This window comes from Dasypus novemcinctus, chromosome 8, assembly GCF_030445035.2.
Source record: "Dasypus novemcinctus isolate mDasNov1 chromosome 8, mDasNov1.1.hap2, whole genome shotgun sequence".
NCBI classification, from domain to species: Eukaryota; Metazoa; Chordata; class Mammalia; order Cingulata; family Dasypodidae; genus Dasypus; species Dasypus novemcinctus.
Window position 1 is genome coordinate 73,045,046 of NC_080680.1, and position 18,614 is coordinate 73,063,659.

General features: G+C 34.2%; 1 protein-coding gene across 11 annotated transcripts in view; it reads right to left on the minus strand.

Annotated features, from left to right (window-relative positions):
- Positions 1-18,614, minus strand: part of LINGO2 (leucine rich repeat and Ig domain containing 2) — a 1,371,976-nt gene that overhangs the window by 1,021,695 nt on the left and 331,667 nt on the right. For 3 of the 11 annotated variants that reach the window (XM_058301965.1, XM_058301962.1, XM_058301967.1), the window contains exon 4: positions 11,299-11,342. The exons of the other annotated variants lie outside the window; for them this stretch is intronic. The gene's annotated coding sequence lies outside the window, so the exon portion shown is untranslated. The remainder of the gene's footprint in view (positions 1-11,298; positions 11,343-18,614) is intronic. 11 annotated transcript variants of the gene reach the window in all.

An 18,614-nucleotide genomic window follows, 5' to 3' on the forward strand; every position in this document is an offset into this window, starting at 1 on the left:
TGTAGTTCTCTAAAAATAAATTATTCTGCTAGTGACATGTTTTACCTTACTGATACAGACTCCATCCAAACTCAGAAATGAATTATCGAGTGGATAGAGATATTATTACTATTACTATTATTATTTTTGCAAGAAAGATCAGGCATTCCTATGGATGGTAAGACTTTTAAATTTATTTGGAAGACATATCAGTTCATATTTGTGACTAGCATGGAAAATGGAGGCTGCAAGAGTTGAATTCAAGCTGAAACTATAGAATGAAATTTTAAGTAACAAGCTTTTTATGGCAGGGCTAAATAATATAGACCTCCTAGAAAGAGCAATTGTAAGAGGCAATTAACTTATACTAGGCAGGCATGCTTGAGTTAATGAAATTTAATTAAAAATACAGGGTTTCTTTTTGGATTGGAAGATGACAAATGAAACTGTAATTAAATTTTACCTTCCAGGAAAGAACATTTTCCACTGGGTTTTTACACAGGATATATCATAGCTACTCACATAAATCCTTTATTCCTTATTTCTTTCCCTCATTTTTTTAAAGAAGAAACATGTTGTTTATTTTTGTTGTTGATTTCTTGTTTTTATCCTAATAAGGTTGGGATCATCTTAGAAGTCAGAAGGGGTTCACATTAGAAAACTCTGTGTCCTTGGAAGTTTTTTATTTTTTAATTTCTCACTCTTTTCTCTGTAAGTGCCTTGATTTTCTCAAGCATAATTGGCCACAGGAAAACTAGAAAATATTCCAAATAGCTGTTTTGTATTCTCAGGGACTATGAATTTCTTCTCTCAACTTTAATATCTACTCAGGAATTAAAATCTTATAGGGATTGTCTTCTGCTACTAACACTTCTGCTTGATACTCTCTCACTGCATCATTTTCTTACCTAAGTGAACATTATTTTCATTATCATTATTGCCCTGTTTCTGTATTTTATCATTATGACTACTTTTGTCAATATTGGCTAAAGGTGATGTTCTCAAGTAAATTGGGTCTCAAGAGAAAAGTGAAGAAAAATCAGAGGTTGTCATATTCGCAAACCATGGTCTGCTTATCAAGATGGCTATAGTAATTAAAATTAGGTCTTTCAAACCAGATCATACCAAACAATCTACTCAAATGGTATTCATAATAAAACAATCAGAGTTTAGACAAATATCTTCCAAAGCTGGGGGTGGAGTTGGGGGAGTGGTGGTCATGCATTTAAATAGCATCAAACCTCCCCAAATAATAACTTTCAAATGAACACACTCTCATTAGTCCTGTGATGAAGTAAATCTCAATTTTGCCTTGTTTAGTTTAAATTATCTGGCTTGATTGTTATTGTAATCCACTAATTAAAAAAAATAATAGCCAGCACATAATTTTTTCTTTTCTATGAGTGGTGAAAACAGTATTATAATAAGAAATAAACAAACATGTTGAACCCTTAAATCATATGTTTCTTAGGGAGAACAAGTTGACCAAATACCTGAATCACACACCTCAAAAATCTGGAAAAATTGGTTAAAATTCTATTAACCAACATAATCATGTACACTTTTGCTGTCTAACCCAGAATGGATTAACTACTAAAATAAAATTTAGCCTTTTTGAAATAATATGATAGTGAGGGTATTTGAAATAAACTGTATATAATACTTTCAAATAGAACATTAAAAGAAAGAGAAAGAAGAAAGGATAGAAACTGAGGTCAGAGCTCCTTCAAGTTAAGATTCAAGATGAAAGGGTAATACACACTTTTAAACTGAAGGAGATTTACAGTATTTCTGATACTAATAATTTTTCACCAATGAGTAACCCACATTGTGTTGTTCAAGGAAATGCAGGGAAGGGTATGGACCAGAAGAAATCCTAAAAATGTATGAACTTCCATGAGTGAGAGAGCTCCATGCATATATAATGCTGTTAAATATACAAAGAATTTTATGGACACATCAATTTCTATGACAAAATCTGGCAGAAACTTTAAAGTAGATGCTCAATAGAGGTCTACTGAATCAAAGTGAACTGACATTTAATATACTGATCTGTAAGAAAAGGGGGTAAAAAAGTTTTTTCTCTCTAGTTATTAAACACAAGGGTCAGACCAGCTCCTTGGATTAAGGCAACAGTCTGTCATAACTTGTCACTGGTCTAAGAAAACCGTTAGCATTAGGATGACGTGGAGATCCCAGAAAAAATGGCTTTCATACACAATGTCCTGATTGCACTTGATATTATATTGAAGAAACCAGTAATTAAGTAATATTAAAGAATGGTGGTAGCAGATGATTTCCTATTAAAAATAGTATGTTCAAATCTATACCACCTGGCCACATCCTGATGTGATAAGCTTTTCAAAATGTACATAACAATCAAACTACTGAGAAGAGAACATAGTTCACAGATTGTTATGTAAGCTACAACCAGCAGTGCGGTCTCACAGGAATAATCAGCCTATAGTTTTAGGGATGATGCTGGAAAAAGAAAGGCTGAGAACTGTAGCATCAGATGTAAAGATGGAGGAAGGAGGTCTACTGACCAGCAACTGACAGTACTACTGCCCGAAAATGTGCTTTCATTTTATCAAATGTGTCTGTATACATGCCAGGATAATTAAAACCAAATGAAGAAATCCTAGAGAAATAAACTAGATTTTAACTGTAACAAATTCAAAGCGTCATGTTTTAGAAAGAAGATGGGTAGAAATGAATAAAAAGTTTCTAATTCCTGCTTAAATGAAAGGAATTATATTAAATATTTTGAAGACACAATTGTGAGGAATACAGAGAGAGTACTGTCAGGAACTTTACTACTTACTGTTGTAGAATATTTAGTATAAATTAAGCCCTTAGATATTTGTTTTTTTATTGAATTTGAAAATCTTTAGATGTGGCTATTTCACAATCTCTATTAATCCCTAGTGTAGCTGACACATCCTGAACTTCATACACTTATCCCTCCCTGGTCCTTGAAAACTTTTGAATTTGTCACTCGACTAAAATATACCATGAAAAGCCTATAAAGAGAAGGATCAACTTTGTGTGGTTTCATAAAAAGTTTAAGAACAGATTAGTGCTGTATTTATGCTAAATATAACCTATTAAACAATCCTGTAATATAGAGAAAATAATTACATAATTTGATGTTACACAAATTAACAGAGGAAAAACTTTCTCAGGAACATTAGAAAATGATCTAACATTCATAAAGTTAACAAATCCTGATCAAATATAACCAGGAAAAAAGTTTAGGGGAATTCTAAAGTAATATGTATAGCCATAACTTAAAAAGCGTTTTTTACTCCTACAGGTCCATACATCCTTTTTCACAAAACCTCTGGTAATCATTTAAGTGAATTCTTAATGCCTTATAAAACCAAGACAGTATCATTTAAAATGGCTTTTATAAACTGCTCAATTTATAAAGATATCATCAGGACTCAGTCTAGACAAGGTGCATTCCCTTGGCCAGATTCAACACCTAAGAAGCTGATCAAGCAAAACCCTGGTGTCCATGGACAGCTGAGTTGAACCTTGTCTGGGTGAACTATTCTGCATTTACAAGATTTTTTTCTGTTTAAAACTTAAATTATACTCCAAACACAGAGGCACTAGGAAGAGTGGTAAGCACCAGTCATACCATGCTGTCCATTTCAAAGCAGTAGAAATAAGTAGGAAGATTTGTGGGTGTTCCCGGGAACTCATCAGTCTCCTGTTCATTTTCAATAGGAGACTCACAAGTTCCTGCAAATGCACACAAACTTGTTTTAAGCAGGCACCCTTGGCAGATAAGCAGATGCTGATATTTCTTCCACTTGAAGTGAATACAGTTATCTGTTCCCCCAGGAGTGTCCTCAGCAGCTTGGCCGGTGCTTGTTATTTTTCCAGACAATGTGGTGGACATCCAGTCTCTGGTCATTTTCTTTCTTAATTGAGCACCTTCTATGCATACCAGGCAATTTTCTTGTCTCTAGACATATGAGATTTTTCCCTCTTTGGTAATTCTTCCGGACATTGCTCCAGTTCACTTTCAAGTATGTTTGAGTCAAAGCATCAGTCTCCAAAGTCAAATGAAAGGCAATGTTTTTGTCAATTTTCCTTTATAAAAATCGGTTTATTAACTTGGAGTTCATGGTACAATAGGTAGACCTGAGGATGGGGACTAAGAGCTTTGATTCCTCATCCTAATTCAGCCCCAACTAGGAATATTTCCGTTGACAAACCACTTAACAATTTTATTTTCAGTTTTCTTATTTGTAAAATGAGTATTTGGAATACTTCACTTTACTTTTTACAACATAAGAACTAAAAACATATAACGGAAGGATTTATACATAAAACTCAGCAGTAGTGAATTTATTCTTTTCTACCAAAAAAATACTGGTGTCTTTTTTCTACCATTCAAAATACAAGTGTTTTTTTTTTCTTATGTATAAAGTTTTATTTCTTTTTTACAGTTTTCAAATATGAAACACTTTCTTTGTACATTTTAATTTCCTCATTAGAACTCAGGCTCTAGTTCTCATATTCCAACAAATCTGGTCCAGTTCTTGATCAGAAATGTGGCCAGTCATCAAAATGGACATTTGCTCAGGGCCTCATGTCAGTCTTGGTAGTTCTCTAGAGATTTTAGGTATAAAAAATTCATGCTTCGTTGATTCACTTGACCAGAAAATTAAATATTCTACTACCCTTGTTCCTCATAAAAACATATACTTGGGCACACGTACATGCACATACACACACATACACACCAACGTACACAGACTCCTTACCCTGAAAAAGTTCACAGAGAGTAAAAATTCAGCAAAGTAAACAAAACCTGTTTATTTTGCTACTTATAGGGCTTTTAAGAGGCAGCCTGTTAAAAGCTTTATGGGCAAAGTTTGTTTTTCAGTGTTTTTTTAATCTTAACTAGGAATCAGCAGGCATTCAAGATTTTTTTTTTTTTTTTTTTTTTTTTTAAGAAGAAGGATGTGGCAGGTCTTGATCTGAATAGAATTTACAATCTCTGGACCTTCTGATTTCATTATCCCTGCCTCCTTATCACTGCTAAAGGACTGTTATATCTGAAGATACCCAGTTAGGTGCACAGGGGACGCTGTTAATATATGCTCCCAAGTGGGTACACACCTGTGTGCAAGGGCAACACTGCCATTGAGTCCTGCCCAAAGGGGCCTGGATGGGTACTCCACGAGGTAGGCAGTGAAAGCCATTTCAGTGTAAGCAGTTGGGTAGAAAATGGTTTCTTCAAATGTATCCATGACTAGTTACAAGTTTGGGGGAGGAAAAATAGAAGCATATTTTCTTTCTCTCATTTCTACTGTGACAAGGGAAGGAAGTAGACCCCACTGAGAAAGTTCCTTAGTGCATGGGCTGTATTTAAACTGTTGAATATCTATGTGCAAAAGATATTTGCTGTTAAAGTCTTCAATTAAAATTCCAATTTAAAACTCAAGAATAAAACAATGTAAATAAAATGTACTCACATTCACTTCCCAAAGAAAAAGCATCCTTTAGCAAGAGCCACTATCCTATGTTTTCTTTTAGTTTCTATACCTAAAAACTCTTCAGGAACTAACAAAATCAATTATGATGTTACATAGAATATGGAAATTTATATAGTAAATGGATAATTAATCAGAAGATCAAAAACATACACTGAAACTGTTTTCAAAGCAATAGAGCATATGCTTAAATAAATATAGTACAAAAAAAAAACAACAAAAAATACGGTACAATCCCACCACTTATAATGCAGTACATTAAAAGGTTAGCTAATGATAAAATTTGTTTGTTCATTTCAAATTCATGTCACAGATTCAGACATGCAAAGATGGCAGTGGGAAACATTAAATAAGGGTAAATTGTATAAGACAAAACACAGAAGAAGTAATCTTGATGTGACAGTGTAGCAGTGCATCATTGTGCATAAGAGTTTAGGGTTCTACAGTCAGAGACCTGTGTTGTGAATCTTGAACCATCACTAAACTATTTGCATGTATACAATATTTGACCTCTATAAGTCTCAGTTTTCTCATTTCAAAATGTGGATATTAAATAGAAGCATGCCCCAAGTGTACCTGGGGCATGCCTGTATGGAATATGAATTTGTACAAGTGCTCATGGGGTCTCGTCTTGGTTGGTGAAAACCCACACAATAATTGAATTCCCATTCTGGGAAGTCCTGCTATATTCTCTGACAGAGTGGAAAGAATCCCTAGAGTTCATAGGCAGTGCCTAATGAAAGAAGAGAGACCAATGTGCCAGACCCTTGATACTGATGCTTGTAATCATGAACATTATTCTTGTGAAATTGAAACTTAGCCTAGTATTATATATTGACTAAGAGTTACCTCCTGAAAGCCTCCTTGTTGCTCTAATTTGACTTCTCTCTAAGCCAAACTCAGCATATAAACTCACTACCTTTTCCCCAGAGTGGGACATGACTCCCAAAAATGAGCCTCCTTGGCAACAAGGGGTTATTATTACCAAGTGCCAACCTAGAGATGCATTTGTAAAATGATCTTGACCAAAAGGGGAACATATTAAATACAAATGAGTTTTAATGGCTGAGTGATTTCAAAGTGAATCAGAAGGTCATTCCAGTGGTTATGTTTATGCACATCTTAAGGGGCTCTCACTGACAGCCACAGTAGAAAATCCCTCAGACAGCAGGATTCTTGAAGGTTCCAGAGACATCTAGGCACTATAAGCAGAGCAGGCAAGCCCAGGAATTCAGCACCCTGTTGGTGGGCCTAACCATGGAACATATGATAACCTATCCCCCCAGTGTACTGGAGTTGGCCTAATTTATAATTTTCCTATACATTGTTCTTATGCCCTTTTTATTTGAACCTATAATTAGGTTGAATATGTGTCCTAGATATTTAAATCTTCTGGCTGTTCATATGCTTGTTGAGCCCTGAATCTCAGCAGAGTTGCAGCCAACATCTACTCTCCAATTCATCAGACTCAGCCAGGATAAAAAACAAAAGGATGATGACAGGCAATGTCCATTCTAAAAACCAGAGATTATCTGCAATTGCAAGCAAGACAGTTCCACCTATCTGCCCAATGGGATCTAAGCCTCTTCTCAGCTGGAAGCAGAGATGGCATCACTATCCCCAAATCCTTAAGACTGAGGAATGAACATAGGACATAGGGGGAATTGCAACTATGGACTAAAGCAAACATTATTATTCTAGTAACAGAAGAACTTGAAACACTGACATAAAGGCAGTGGTCACCAGAAGCTCTGAGGGGAGGGAGAGGGAAGAACAGGTGTAACATAGGCCACTTTGGGGACACTGGAATTGTTCTGTGTGACATTGCAATGACAGATATAGGCCATTATACTTTTTGTCAAAATGTACAAAATAGTGTGATGCAAAGTGTTAACTAAAATGTAAACTATAGACCATGGTTAGTAGCAATACTTCATTAAGTGTTCATCAATTGTAACAAATGTACCATACTAATGAAAGAGGTTGTTAATGGGGAAAATTGGGGGAGGGGGAAGGGATGAGGTATATGGGAATCCCCTATATTTTCAATGTAACATTTATGTAATCTAAAGCTTCTTTAAAAATAATAATTTTAAAAATTTGTAATAAATAAGTTGAAACAATTGGGAAAAATGTAGATTGTAATAGTACCTACCTCATGGTGTTTCATTTGCCATTCTTATTATCATAATCATTATCATTATCTCCCATAAGAAATCAGAGAGAGAGAACAAATTGGAGATTACAGAAGTGCTACTGACTTTAGATATTAATGCTAGAATCTTAAATTGAATTTTAGAAGAAATTGGTAAGAAGAAAAAATCTCAAGAATGCCATTCAATTAACACCTAACTCATTACAGTCATGAAAATCTAATAACATTGTCATTACAATGAATTCTGGTACCTTTGGGTTGAGTGGTTCCTATTCCTAGGCAACTGGGCCCAAATTACTTGAAAAGTTATTTAAGATGATGAAAAATTATACTCATCACATGTATGTCCTATTAAGAAATAATTCCCTGACATCATTAGAGCCCTTTGACAATTGACATTTCTGCTAGTTATCTTCAATACTGAAGAAAATTTTCTAGGAACTATTCATGCAAGTTAGGAGGTCATGATGACAAAACTGGTCAAAAAGGATACAGATTAAAAAATACAAATATCTCAAATACAGAGCAACTTTGGTAATGGAAATTTAAATAAAACCTGTAAGATACTTAAAGATTTTGAAATAGTCATTTTTAAAAGTGTTTCACGGGAGTTTTTAAAATTTTGCTACTACTGCCTTATCATGTTACCCACTCCTCTTTTGCAGACAGGCATTTTCTCTCCTTATTCAAATAAGTAACATTTGCACAAAGTTAACTGCAAGGAATAACTGTTTACAGAATGTTTTTACTTTATCCAATCACCATGCTCAAGAAAAATGCATCAAATTGTTGATATAGGTTAAAGTAAATCTGAATTTCAAAATGTGTTTTCCATGTTAGAATCTAATAATAAAACTATCAATGTTTTTTTTAATCAGAATTTTAAAAAATAGCAGAAAGTTTATGCTGGCTACTAAGTTATAAGAGGTCAGGTTCTAGAAAAGTTTTTCCTAATTTTTCCATAGGAATTGGAATTATGCCCATAAACTTTAGAAAAAAAATCTGTGAAAATCAAGACAAAAGACATAGTCATTCATTCATTCATGCATGCATGCAAGCATTGAAAGATATTCTGAATAGCTTGACTATTCTGAATAGTTTGAGAGTTTGACACTAACTTCATACCTGTCAATTAGGTTTACCAATGCAATTGTACTTATTTTTCTTGCCTACTCCTGCAATTGAACCTGAGAAAATGATTATTTATGGCAAACTATAGGCGTTTATTTGTTAACAATCAAATACTGTATAGAAAACCAACAAAACTATATAAACCACTTAAAATCAAAAGCAACTTAAAATCTGAAACAAAACAATGATATGTGTGAAAAGACTATCATTCCTGATACACACTTATTTAAAATGATTAAACAGCTGTGCATGGCACAGGAAGCACAGAGAGAGTGACAGGGGAAGAATTTTCTTGCCTGTTTTTGCTTACTATTATTGAAATAATGAACATTTTCTAATAATGATTGAAGTGATTAGTGCACAAATATGTGATTATACCAAACACCATTGATTGTACACTTTGGATGAATTGTATGCTTTATTAATATGTATCAACAAAATTGATTAAAGGAAAACAAAAAACAAAAAAATAAAATAAAATGATTAACAAACTCAAAAGTCATTACTACCTGGCATAAGAAAAGGCGGCAATGTATTTTGTAACGTTCATTTTGCCAGCTACTTAATATTAATTCCACTAAATATTATTATCCAAAAGTGATACTTAAATAGTTCATAATTTTAGAGGGGCAAGATGGCAGCAGAATAAGGAGCTCCAAGGCAGCTCCTCCTACAGTGCAATTAGTAATCACCCAGAGTTATCTAAAAATATCTGTTTGGGGCACAGGAGGCCAGAAGAGCATCCTGCAATATTGTTGGAAAAAGGGAATGAGGAGACTGCCCATCTACAGTGAAGATTCGTGAATAGATCACTCTCTGCCCTGAGGAGGGATGGGTAGGAGTGCTCCAAGGAATCTCATAGACTTCCAGAAGTATATGCATTGCTAACAGTTTAATGTTAATTTCTAAAATGATGTCTTTCAATATGATGAAGTTTTTTGTTTGTTTGGCATGAATGGGAATGATGCTATGCATAGAGCTCTCCAAATTACTACTGAAACTCATCAATATAAGATGGTCATCCTTTCAGGTCAGGACATCTTCCTCTGTTTTTAATTGATAATAGCCCATGACATAGATACAATGTAATTGGTAAGCATGCCCTTATCCATGGCTTTTTTTCCCTAATATGATGCTGCAATTACCATAACTATGTGTAAATGTTTATTTTTGCGTACTATTTGATAATCTGTAGGAAAACAGAATGAAATTTTTAAAAAAGATAAGTAGAAACCAACAGACTATAAGAAAAACAATTTGCACTCCAGTCAACAGAGCATACCATTGATCATTTCCCTGTACTCTTGCCAACAATGGACATCATCTATTTTCCCAAAAATCTTACAGAAAATTAGTATGTCATTGCTTTAGCTAATATTATTTTATAAGGAATCAAATAAATATTTTTAATGATTGCTTTACTCCTATAAATTCTATAACTTGTTCTATAAAATCCATACTTTGACAATCCTTTTATTAAACATTTGGTTGCTTTTACAAGATTTTTAGTACTTATTTTTTATTTATCATAGAGGATAGCACTCTGTCTTACATGTTATAAATAGTTGTTTCTAGTTTTATGCTCAAGCTTAACTTTATTTGTGGTGTCTTTCACTATTTACACATTCTTAATACTAATGTAGCTAAATTGATCATTTCTTTCCAGGCTTTGACTTTCCTTTCTGGCTTAGTAGGAGCTTTCTCATAAGATTATAAAACACAATGGCTATATTTTCTTCTTTATGGTTTTAGTTTAGGTTTTACATCTAGGTATTTAAATATTGCATTAATACTTAATAGTGTCATTTTGCTAATGAGTAGCTATTTGAGTTAACCTTTTAGTAAGGAGTATATAACTGCCATATTATTTATGTGACAGATCCACTTTATAACATAATTTCTAGGCATCTGTGTATAAATGAATCTCTACCTTGATCTTCTATTTTTGTTGAATTAATCTATTTTTCTACTGCTTCATTAGTGTCATATTCTTTCCGTAGAGTAGCTACATGCAACTATTTACAATTTGATAGAGCGAGAACAATTGAGAAGACATCTGCAATAATTCTGGAGGTCTAAAATGCTAATGGAGTTTGAAAGGAAAGTGCATATATGATAGACTTTATTAGGCAAGTGGAATTGACAGATCTTGGGCATTAATTGGATGTCCTGTGAGTGAAGAACTAAGGGTACATTGAGCTCCGCTGCTTTGACAATGGGGTGAATTTTGATGTCATTTACTTAGAATGGGACAAAGAAGATAGAGCAGATTTGAGAATATAAAGAAGAACTTAAGTGTTGGGTCATAAAAACTTTGAAGTGATAGTGTTCTACATAGAGGCATTAGAGAAGTGGTTAAAAAATCTACAAATCTATATATCTATCAATATCTACCTATGCTATTTTCCCCATTTAATGAATGATTTATGCTAGAGTTAAAGATGTCAGCATAAAGTGCTAATTAGTATTCAGAATAGCAAAAATAAGACAGACCAAGAATGTACTCTAATGGGTACTAACCTTTGAATGGAAAACATAGGATGAGGAGATTTCAACTGAGGATTCTGAGCAAAGAAGAAAAAAAAAACACAGCAGTGTGAAATTGAAGCCAAAGGAAGGCAGCATCTTCACATGAATGAGAGGTTCATACCATCATAAGAGACATCAACCTTGTTGATGTTCATGGTAGCCACTAGAGAATTAGTACATTATAAAAACATTAGAATAGTTTTCTTACATTAGTCTATAAATGTGATATTAAATTTGAGTTACTAAGTAAATTGCACATATGGTATGCATGGCTTTATTTTAGTTCATTTTCCTGTAACTGTATTAAATGAGAGGATTTTTCCAATATCTGTTATAGATATTATCAGACATATCACAATTTCAGAGCCAAGGCAGATGTGACTATTTATGTACAAGATGTCAGCTAGAATATGAGCAAGAAATATCATTATGAGAATGTTGGCACCCAATTATGTTACACATTGCTCATAAACCTATATTGTTAATTCTGTGTATGTGATAGTGAAAAAGTAGCTCTTTATACTCAAGTGCTATAAAAAATAAGAAAGAAGTAAAAATAAGTGATAGAGCCTTTAACTAGAGAGCAATATAGTCTAATAAAAAGTATACCGCATTTGTAGTAGGAAAGATTCAGCTCTGAAAGCCAACTCAGATCTGAATGCCAACTGAATTTTTCTGAGGTTTAGTTTGCTCATACATAAAATGATGAAAATTGTATCATGAGAACATAATTAAATAATTTGTTCAACAATGCCAATATTTTATTCTACCATTCACACTTTACAATATGAGTATATATAAGCTGTAGAAACAAATTATCTTCTTTTACTTGTCATGTACCTAAGGCACTGTAAGAAAGGATTAGAAAAATGTAAAGAGACTTTATAAATGAAAGATACCTGAAAACTTCAATTCTTTAATTTAAAAGTCCCTAACCTTCATTTGAATTCATTAGCATCTTATAATCCAGTTAACTGTGAAGGTATTAGTGGGTGATAAGGTTGCCCCAGACTAAAGGTTTCCAAGGGAAAAAGGAAGACATGGGGACAGAGGAGTGATGACTTGTTCCTTCTTTCTACCTTAAAGATTAAAATATTAGTAAGCAGTTTCATTTACATCTAGTACTAATCCCTCACACATACTTGTGCACACTGAGTTGTCAGTATGCAACAAAAATTCATCTCAAATAATAAATGACCATACAGTCGATATTCTCACATAGAAGTAAAGCAGGTAACAGAGAAGTTTTTAGGGTAGGTTTGAGTGCTTGGGAATACTCCACAAAGGATATGGCAGAGACAATTCCTGGAAAACACCAAATCTTCTTTGTTATTACTCCTTCCTGGGATCATGTGACTTATTCTGACTAAATAAATGTTGAGTGGAAATGATATGCACCATTTCCCAACTGACACAACGAAAAATTTTTGCTTAATGCTCTGCCAGCTCACTTCCCCTGCTCAGCTTCATGTTTTTTAGCCACGTGAGAACTCTTGAATAGTGTGTGTTCTGGAGCCAGGCTGCATTGCTTTCAATTCTGGCTATGTCACTTTCTACTACCTGTGTAACATTCTATGCTTAATTTACTCTAGAGTAAAAAGTAAATAAGAGCCTTTATATCACAGGGTTTTAGGATTAAATGAGATAATATGTACAAAACTTTTAAACTGGTTCATGATGATATATGTCAGATATTTTCATTTCATTTCTAACACTTTTCTATATTTGTCTTGTGATTCTTACTAAAAAATATTTCCCATACTGGATGGAAATTTGGTTGGGTTATATTTATGTTTTATTTCACTAAAATACAAATTTTTCTAATAACTAATTTCAATCTTATAAAGGACTGTCTTTCTAGAAAATTAGTTCCTCATCACTGAAAATACTCAGAAGAGGACAAATGACTTTGTCAGTGAGAGTAAAGAAAAGATTCCTCCCCCAGAAGTGAGAGACTGAAATAAATAATCTCTAAGGATCTTTCAAAATCTATGTTTCTAAGAGTGAATGTACTTTTGCATTGCCCGAAAGATATCTGACTTTCACAAATAGTTATCTTCTAATGATTGTAAAATTACTTTGAATAACCCTTAAATAATTCATCAAACTTAAGTGATGAGACAATAGACCAAATCACTATGTACAAAAATTATGGTTCATAAAACTTCCTGAAGCAGTTATTATCTAAAATAATTGGGAACAGAGTGTTCCCATTTAAGATATTCAATAACACAAACCCATAAAAATCAAAACAAGGAAGAAAAGCATGAAGTATTTCCCTGACTAAAGCACTGACACTCAGAATTTCAACTTGAAAAAATATAAAAATTGTTAAAGAATGAGGGAACCTATAAAATAAACCGTAATGTAAACTTTGAGCTATAGTTTATACTGCAATTATACTATTCATTTATCAATTATAACAAAGTACCACACTCATGCAGGGTTATTAATAGGAGGATTACATGAGAACACTACAAATTTTATATGATTTTCTGTAAACCTACAATTTCCCTAATTAAAAATATTTTTAAAAATATTGAAGCAAAAAAAAAATTCAGGATCAGATATTTCATTGAATTCTACCAAACATTTAAAGAATAATTAACATCAATCCTGCTCAAACTTTTCCAAACACAGAAGAGAAGGAACACTTCTTAACACATTCAAAGAGGCCAGTATTAACCCGGTCCCAAAGTCAGATAAAAAAAAAAAAAAACAACACAAGAAAAACAAAATACAAACCACCTGATTTTATCAGTATAGATGTAGATATCCTTAACAAAATAACAGCAAACTCAATCCAAGAGCACATGTGCTGGAAGTACTATCCAGAGCAATTAGGCACAAAAATAAATAAAAAAGAAGAGGTAAACTTTTCTTTATTGAGAAAATGTGTGTTTATAGAGATAATGTATGCTTGCATGTGTGTTTATCCACAAAATTCTATGTGAGCCAATCAACAAATACAGCTAAGTTGCAGGACACCAAAGTCAATTGTGTTTCTATACACCAATAATGAATAATTCAAATTCTTAAAAAATTATAATTATGATAACCAAAAGAATAACATATCTAAGAATAAATATTACCAAGGTTGTGAAAAGAAAAACTAAACAGATGGAAAGACATTCCATGTTTATGGATTTGAAGATCTAATATTGCTAAAAAGGAAATATTCCTCAAAGCAATCTACAAATTCAATGAAATCACTATGAAAATTCCAACAGTCATTTTTTCAAAAAAGGGAAAAGCCAAACCTCAAATTCATATGGGATTAAAGGCCCTCAATAAGTAAAACAATCTTGAAAAATAGGAACAGGGTTTGAAGGCTCAGACCTCCCAATTTCAAACTTATTACAGAATCACAGTGATCAAGACAGTGTGTTGCATATACACACAAAATAAAGACTTTTTTTTCTGAAAAGGATTAAAGTTTATGAAAACATATTTAATGTTATAACTACAGTTAATTTTTAAAATTTATTGAAGTATATCACTCATACATAAACATACATAAACAATAAGTGCGTAATAGTTGTGAACATACAAAACAGATATAACATCATACAGGAATCTCATAACTCACCCTAGCAATACCTTGCATTGTTGTTAAACATTTTTAATTAATGACTAAAGAGCATTGTCAAAATATTACTACTAACCAAAGTATTTTTCCAACCCACCCTATTATTATCTTTATATCATTTATATATGAACATACATAAACAATAAGTGTATAGTAAAAGTTGTGGACTTACAAAGCAAACATGAATAACATCATACAGGGGTCCCATACATCAGCCCTCCACCAACACCTTGCATTGTTGTGAGACGTTTGTTACAAATTTGAAAGAATATTGTCAAAATCTTACTGCTAATAATAGACTTTATCTTACATTTGGTGTATTTTTCCCCCAACCCACCCAATTACTGTTTTTCAAATATATATTTTTTCATGGCAGAAGTTGTAAGCTTACAAAACAATCATGCACATGTGCAGAATTCCCAAACAACACCCCTCTATTAACACACCACAGTAAGGTGGAACATTTGTTACAGGGTTACAGGTAAGATAATATCAACTGATTGTTACCATGCCCATAGTGTATATTTGGCTTACATTTTCCATACTGCCCCATTATCAACACAGTACATCTTTGGCATAAATGCAAGAATATTATAACTGCGAACCACAGTCCATAGGTCACTACAGTTGTATTTTTCCAATGCTTTTCCACATTCCCACCACCCTGCAGTAGTGATCCATTTGCTCTAGTTCACAAAGGACATTTTTGCATCTGTACCATCAACCACAATTCTCATTCACCTCTTGGTTTATTGTGTTATTCAGTTTCTAGATTATTCTCTAGCATTCTGTCAATTGTCATTTACATATGTAGACTAACGGTTTCTATGTAGACTAACAGTTTCAACCACATCCCTATTTATAAACTGGCTATTACTCACTATTTGGTACCACCCACTTTATACATTTCCATACTTTTACATTAAAGCTAATTAAAATTTCTACATACATTAAACATCAGTAATCCATCTTTGTCCTCCTCTTTTTTCCTTTAAGAATCCACCATTTACCACCAGGTCTTGAAGGTATTTTCCTACAATTTTTTCTAGAAGCTTTATGCTTCTTACTTATATTTTTAGATTTTTGATCCATTTAGAGTAAATTTTTGGATAAGGTGTGAGATAGGGGTTCTCTTTCCTTCTTTTGGCAATGGATATCTAGTTCTTTCAGCACCATTTGTTGAATGGACTGTTCAGCCCGAGCCATGTGAGCTTGACAGTCTAGTCAAAAATCACTTGACCAGACATGTGAGGGTTTCTGAACCATTAATTTGGTTCCTTTGGTCTGTGTGTCTGTTTTTATGCCAGTATCATGCTGTTTACACCACTATAACTACGTAATATGATTTAAAGTCTGGAAATGGGGGTTTGCTTTCCCTTTTTAAGAAGTTTCTATCTTTCAGGGCCCCTTACCCTTCCAAATAAATTTGATAATCATGTTTTCAAATAAAAAAAAATGCTGCTGGAATTTTTATTGGGATTGCATTGAATCTGTATACCAATTGCAATAGAACTGACATCTTAATGATATTTAGTCTTCCAATCCATGAGAATGGAATGTTCTTCCAGTTATTTAGGCCTTTTTTGATTTGTTTTCACACTGAGTTGCAGTTTTCTGAATATAAGTGCCTTGTATTTTCTACCATTATTTCTTCAAATATTGGTTAAGTTTATTCACCACTCTTTTGACACTTTTAGCTACTTTTATTGATATAATCTTCATTTCTAGACTCTCTTCCAGGCCTCTCTCTCCTGTCTTTTAATTTCAGGCTCTAGCACACCTTTTAGTATTTCCTGAAAATCTGGTCCCTTGGTTAGAAATCCTCTCAGTTTCTGTTTATCTGTGAATATTCTAATCTCACCCTCATCCTTGAGAGACAATCTTGCTGGATATAAGATTCTTGGCTGGAAGTTTTTCTCTTACATTATCTTAAATATATCATACGACTGTCTTCTTGCCTCCATGGTTTCTGATGAGAAATTGGCACTTAATCTTATTAGATATCCCTTACATGTTATGCATTGCTTCCCTCTTGCTGTTCTTAGAATTCTCTCTTTGCTTTTGGCCTTTGACATTCTGATGAGTACGTACCTCAGAGTTGGTCTATTTGGATTTTTTTGGATGGGAGTAAGTTGTGCTTCTTAGACCTGTATATCTATGTCCTTCAACAGTGTTGGGAAATTTTCTACCATTATTTCTTCAAATATTCCTTCTGCCCCTTTTCCCTTCTCCTTCTAGGACACCCATGACATGTATGTTTGCATGTCTTTTGCTGTCATTTAGTTCCCTGAGACCTTGTTCAAATTTTTCCATTCTTGCCTTCATCTGTTCTTTTGTATGTTCACTTTCAAAGGCCATTTCTTCAAGCTCAACAATCCTTTTTTTTTTCTCCTCAAATCTGCTATTATATCATTCCAAAGTTTTTAACTTTCATTGATTGCATCTTTCATTCTCATAAGACCGCTATTTTTCCATTCATGCTTTCAAATTCTTCTTTGAGTTCATCCAGTGTCTTCTTAATATCCTTAATCTCTTTAACTATCTCATTGATTTATTAAGGAGATTTTTTTGAGCATCTATGATTAGTTGTCTCAACTCCTTCATGTAATCAGACTTATGTTTCTTTAACTGGGCCATAGCTTTCTGTTGCTTGGTGTGGACTGTAATTTTTTGTTGGTATCTTGGCATCTGGTTTACTAGAGTATTTATTCTGGGTGCATTTTTTCTCTTCAGTTTAGGGCTTCCTGACCTCTCTCCCTTGCTGGTTGTGCAGTAGGAGCCAAGGATTTAGTTGGTACTAAAAACTGTGGAGGATCAAGCTGCCTGCATTGCCCCAGGGACTGATGAAGCTTCATCCAACTTTCTCCTTTGCCAGAGGTAGGGACAAAGTCCCAGCTGTGTGGAATAATCCAAGTCATGGAGGCCTAGACCATAGTTGCCCAGAAAGACAGATGAAACTTCATACCCCTTTCTCCCTTTCCTGGGGCAAGGATGGAGCTGCACATGTTGGCAGCAATCTATGCAGTGCTGGTCCAAGATGACCACAGTTGCCCCAGTAGACTTCTGATTATTCAATCTGTGCCAGCCAAATGTACCTGCAGTTACCTGGATAGGTTGGTGCCATCCTCCAGACTACCAGAGGTGGGGCTAAAGCCTAGCCTATGTTGGCAGGCCAATATGGGTAGAAGAAACAGGTTCCTACCATCACTGTGATTTTTGGTCAGCCTGGCATTCCCTCATAATGGGTATGGAGTTGAAATGGAGGCCACCAGCCTTCCTCAACTTGGTTAGATTCACACCTTTGCTGTTCCTAGGGTTACACCTTAGTCAGGCAAGTCTACTAATCAGTAGCCTAAGTCGGTGGTCAACTGTCTCTTCCTCCCCTGTTTTTTCGGAAATTGAGCTTCCAATTCCAGCCACAGGATATCTCCTGGTGTAGCCTGTGCTACCAAAGTAGGATAATCACCAGCCTTCAGGGCTTGGCTGGTAATTTCCCAGCAAGGATGGCACAGGTCCCCCCAGCTCCTCCCTGCCAGAGGTGGGGTTGGGATTTAGGCTAGAGCAGCAACCTGATTTGGATGGAAAGAAGCCAGTCTCCACCAGCACTGTGATTTTTCAATCCACCCTGTTTCCCCTAGTGCCAGGCACAGAGTTAAGATGGTGGCTACTGGTCTCTTTCTGACTTGGACAGGTTCAAACTTTAACCATTCTTTGGATT